Source organism: Lethenteron reissneri, chromosome 41 (assembly GCF_015708825.2).
Source record: "Lethenteron reissneri isolate LAM-NWPU_2019-01 chromosome 41, ASM1570882v1, whole genome shotgun sequence".
NCBI classification, from domain to species: Eukaryota; Metazoa; Chordata; class Hyperoartia; order Petromyzontiformes; family Petromyzontidae; genus Lethenteron; species Lethenteron reissneri.
The window spans coordinates 8883494-8889230 of record NC_083819.1 but is presented as its reverse complement, the minus strand read 5'-3'; positions in this window follow the sequence as shown (position 1 = coordinate 8889230).

Genomic DNA, 5737 nt, shown 5'->3' with positions numbered 1-5737 from the left:
TCACTCTCGTCCCGGTGTTGGTGAGTCACATGTGGCGAGCACGAATATATAGAGCGGCGAGGCGGGGCGAGCCGCTATTCCTACCGAGTGACGCGCGTGACCTCCCTGTTCCGGAATTCCGCGCGGGGGTGTCGGAGCGAGATGGTGTCGCCCCGTCGGTGCCTTCTAATCGCATCTCGCCCGCACCACCACGGGAATCTTGACATTGTCTGCGCAGCAGCAGAAAGGGGCCGTCGCAATTGCAATTCCGCCGTATGCGCTGCTCGTGGCGATGGCGCGTTTTTGTTTTGTGCGTAAGAGTCCACATGTCGTTGTTGGATTTTGAGCGCATGACGACGAGCCACCACCGCTAACGCGAATGGTTGAGTCCTATGATGTTGTCGGCTTATGACCATACATGGTATTAGTGTGCACGTTGTAAAAAAAAACGAGGGTATCCTTGATTTTGTGACGTAGGAGGTGGAATTCCCTTTCCGTCTCGGGCGACGAGAACGGTGAATTCTCGCGATGAAATAAATTTAACGTGAAATCAATGTCACCCTAGTCTGTGTTATTGTTAAGCGTATTTGATTGGTTATATGTGTTTTTACAACTCGTTGTTACATTAATTATGGTAATTGTGTTTTCAGCGCTAAATATTGGAGGGCTAGATTATACGTTTCTTATTCGTGTCTAAAATGTGGCTTCATTATTCCAAGTTACATCAAGGCGCTTTGATGGCGACCTGAACAATTATCCAGATGTTCATTCAAATACAAGCTGGAGAAGCGTTACCCTTCATTTGATCGCGGATGAAATCACCTGGGTTGTTATGTGAGTGTGAAACAACGGGACACTCGGGAAAAGCTGGCTGCTGGAATCATCACGCACATGCGCGGCCTCCACTGCGACACGAGTTCCTTCCTACTTCGCGCGGTGTCGTGGGGGGTTGTCCATACTTCACCGCGCCGGTGGTTGTGGGTTGGCGAGATTAAGAGTGCTGTGTGTATGTTGTTTGTCTCTCTCTGTGTGTGTCGGTGTTGTGTGTCTCTCTCTGTGTGTCTCTGTGTTGTCTCTCTCTCTCTCTGCTTGTGTGTCAGTCTGTGTGTCTATGTTGTGTGTCTCTCTCTGTGTGTCTCTGTGTTGTCTCTCTCTCTCTGCTTGTGTGTCTGTCTGTGTGTCTATGTTGTGTGTCTCTCTCTCTGTGTGTCTATGTTGTGTGTCTCTCTCTGTGTGTCTATGTTGTGTGTCTCTCTCTGTGTGTCTCTGTGTTGTCTCTCTCTGCTTGTGTGTCTGTCTGTGTGTCTATGTTGTGTGTCTCTCTCTCTGTGTTGTCTCTCTCTGCTTGTGTGTCTGTCTGTCTGTGTGTCTATGTTGTGTGCCTCTCTCTATGTGTCTCTGTGTTGTCTCTCTCTGCTTTGTGTGTTTGTATGTGTGTCTATGTTGTGTGTCTCTCTCTGTGTGTCTCTGTGTTGTCTCTCCCTGCTTGTGTGTCTGTCTGTGTGTCTATGTTGTGTGTCTCTCTCTGTGTGTCTATGTGTTGTCTCTCTCTGCTTGTGTGTCTGTCAGTCTGTCTGTCTGTGTGTCTATGTTGTGTGTCTCTGTGTGTCTCTGTGTTGTCTCTCTATGCTTGTGTGTCTGTCTGTGTGTCTATGTTGTGTGTCTCTCTCTGTGTTTCTGTGTTGTCTCTCTCTCTGCGTGTGTGTCTGTCTGTGTGTCTATGTTGTGTGTCTCTCTCTGTGTCTCTGTGTTGTCTCTCTCTGATTGTGTGTCTGTCTGTGTGTGTCTGTGTTTTGTCTCTCTTTCAAATTTTGTTCTACCTGATGACGGTTGCCTGTGTTGCAATCGAAACGTCGTACTCTATATTTTTTATATATTTTTTTTTCGACGTGACTTTACCGAAAGAACCACATAGTGAGTGCTGTTCATGCCCGGTTTGTTTTTTAATGCAATCGACATTGACACCACGAAACACGACCACGCACCCACAAACCACCGCTCGTCTCATCCATCGAATTCCATCACCCCGCACACAGTTCGCTCCGTGTCAGATCCGCCAACGAAATCAATCGCCCTTCCCTTGTCCACCTCTCGCGCGGGAGAAACTAAACCGTGCGCGCCGTGGGAGCCCTGCGCTGTCGGGATCATCCCGTTGTTCGCTCCTCTCCTCTCCCTCGCCGTGACGCAAAGCCGTCATCATCAAGACGGTCGCGTCCGCGGCGGCCACTCGGTTCCTCTTCGCGCCGCAGATTCTTCACGAGGGATACAAGTGCGCCACCACCACCCCCTCCTCCACCACCCACCCATCGCCGTGACGTCGCTGCGCCTACCATCTGAACAAATGTGAAATCTTCCGTGCGGAGCGCGTGGCTTTGCGTCTGGAACTGAACCGTCGTTTGCCGTGTTGGCTGGGCCCGTGAGACGCTTCCGTGAGCCGACCGACTCATGAGGTGTTTGTATCTTGAGATGCGGGAAGGGGGGGGGTCTTTGCTCTGGACACAGGAACGCTTCGTGTTTGGTCGATCAGCGTGCGCCGGTCCGTGTTGTTCTTCGCAGAGACGCGCGGTTCTCGTGCCCGAGTTGGGTGTTGATTGTAAAGCGCACGGATTCGACCTCTTACTTCACTACCATCGTCATCATCGTCATCATCATCGTCATCAATCATCATCGTCATCATCAACCATCATCACCATTCAACCATCATCGTCATCATCATCATCAACCATCATCATCAACATCATCATCAATCATCGTCATCATCAACCATCATCATCATCAATCATCATTATCATTCAACCATCTTCATCATCAGTCATCATCCAATCATCATCATTTAATCATCAATAACCATCATCACCATCATCATCCTCCTCCTCTTTATCGCCATCACCATCACGGTCTTGATCGTCATGGTTCAATGATCGTCAGCACCATCACGGTCTTGATCGTTATGGTTCAGTGATCGTCAGCACCATCACAGTCATCATCGTTCTTCCTCTTCCTCCTGTTCTATCATCACACTCATCTTACACCGTTGCTCCAGCACATCACCATGACTACAGTATATACGCTACAAGTTAGATGTATTAGATACACATAAATAGCGTATACATCCTATTATCACGCATCGCTGACTCATTTTGTCCGATTAATGATATGCTGATGGCGTTTAGTGTTCAGTGTCGGGTGGAGCGGTGGCTCAGTAGTCAGCGCACTGCGCCGCGAATCCAACCGGCTGGGTTCAATTCCCGGCTGTGGCCACAAATCGCCAGTGACACGTTTGATCTCAACCTGTCCCGGGCAACCCTCAGCGTCCACTCGGCCCTCAAATGCCGCGTGTGAATATCCCGCAAACGACAGAATCGACGACCGGGCGTGGCGCTGGTCACACCGCTCCCCGACGCGCGTGATCGCGAACAGGTGCTCGCAAACAGCGCTTACCCCAACAGCCCTACGAAGCCGAAGGGAGTATACATTTTTATTTATTTTACTTTTATTAATTTAATTTTTTTACCTACGTGGCTTTACCGAAAAAACCTAAGAATATGAGTATACATTTGTTTTTTTAGCCTTCTTCTTCCTTTCATGCGTTGTCTACGTCACGTCCACATGGTTCCTACAGCCCCGAGGTGGGGATGGCAAAGAGAGACGCTCGTCGCATGCGGTGCGCGCGCGCGCGGGTCGTACGGTTAAGCGAGTGTGAGTCGGGTGCTAATGCGGCGTGGAGGGGACAGGGGAGGGTGAGAGAGGCGGGGTGTAGTGGATGGAGCTTGTGGGGATGGTCAGAGAGAACGTGGGTGTATTACGCAGGATGTGTGTGTGTGTAAGACGGCGTGTGTGTAAGACGGCGTGTGTGTGTGTGTGCGTGTTCGTTGTGAGGAGCGGTGGTGCTGCGGTCATTGCGCCGCGCAACGAAGCTGGCGACCCGGGTTCGATTCCTGCTCACGGCCAACGCCAGTGACGATTATCTGAACCGGTCATGGGCCTCCCCTAGGTAGACTCAGCCTCAAATGAGTACTTGGTGCGGTGTAAAAAAAAGCACTGTGGCTGAAACGCAGAGCGTGGGGAGCACAGCGGGTGAATCTGCCAGGCATCTCAGTCAGTCCAACCCATGGCACCTGGGTCCGACACCTCCTGCCAGCGGGCCTTCGACACTTCACGTGGCCTCAAACGCCGTGAACGGCGGTTGTTATTACGTGCCGTTATATGGGTATGATCTCGAATTCAAGTATTCCTCTCTCAGTGCAATTCCAATTCCACACCTCTTCGTGTTTCTTTGCAGACCGTTCGGGTGTTCTTCCACGTTATCTGTCAATGTGCACGTCACAGCAAGGGGTTGGTTCCCAGTCGCAGCAGACATTCGTGACCAATTGGGCTCCCCTTCACCAACCCCCAGTGACCAGCGTGGTGAAGTATGGTCAAACAACCCCCACGGCCGACACAACGTAGAGGAGGCCTTCACCCGGCAGCGGATTGCAAAGCGCTGCAATGTTCGCTGCTTACTGATATTGTACAGTCTTTGCATGATTGAGCTTCCATAGCCACGTGGAGTTTGTTGTCTCTAGTTTATTGTTGTTATGGACGTGTATCCATGTGGAGGCCACGCATACCAGCAGTGCTTTAAAACATCGCACACACATCTCCGTTAAGCGCGGTTGGCTACGTACGGTGCGAAAGAAGTTCAACATGGCAGCACATACATACGGTCCAAAGGTCACCGGTTCGAGTTGACACAACGACGTCTGAAAATGTGGACTGCTTCTTGTCCACGCTGCAGTGTACACGAATACACCGTGTGTGTGTTACAAACCGCGTGTGGTCAATCGGCAGGCAGGGTCGGGTGCCGTGGGCTAAAACGTGGGGTAAATACCCATCTTATTCTTAGGTTTTTTTCGGTAAAGTCACGTAGGTAAAAAATTAAAATTTACCTACGTGACTTTACCGAAAAAACCTAAGAATATGAATCCTTGCAGTCACGAAAGCTTCAAATCTGGAATAAATACCCATCTCTTTGGCCAGCGTGGAAGAGTAGACCAAATCCCCTCTGGTGGGGGGGGGGGGGTTACTCGCGTGAATATCCCTCGCGCCAGCAATTGCGTTCAGCCCCGGCGCGTGGCAGGGCGGCTGCAGCTCCGTCCCTTTGTTTGACACGAGCCCCGTGGCTCGGAGCTATCGCAGAGAGCAGCTAAAAGGGGGGCGTGGAGGTGGTGTGGGGGGCAGGGCGCACGCCCCCCCCCTCTCCACACCTCTGATGCAACCTCGCATTGCTCACGACACGTGCCACCATAGCCGGCCACCACCACCACCATCAGCATCGTCGTCGTCATCGTCAGCGGCGTACGCAGAGTGAGACGGCGAGAACAACAACAACATCCTCCTTGCTCGAGTGTCAGTCATCTCCGCGCTGTTGACGACATGAAAAGCGAGAGGCACAGAGCATCAGCAGCAACAACACAAATGTCACGTTGCGTCACCCGCCCATTCAACTCGGCCACTCGAAGCAATGGGGCTTCTTAGGGTTCGCGTTCATTGCTATTCAAGGGAGGAGAGGAGGAGGAGGAAGGAGGGCCAGAGCGAAGCTGACAACGCAAATAGGAGATAAATGCGGCGCGTGGCGACGTCACGAGTGTGCTCACGCCGAGGAGTCCTGATGCGTGCGTGCGTGCGTTGCGTAAAATTACAACGCCGCTAATAGAATGACGGTGTGGGCGCATAGATGCACGCACGCACTGCGAGAATGTGTGTGTGCTTTCACGCA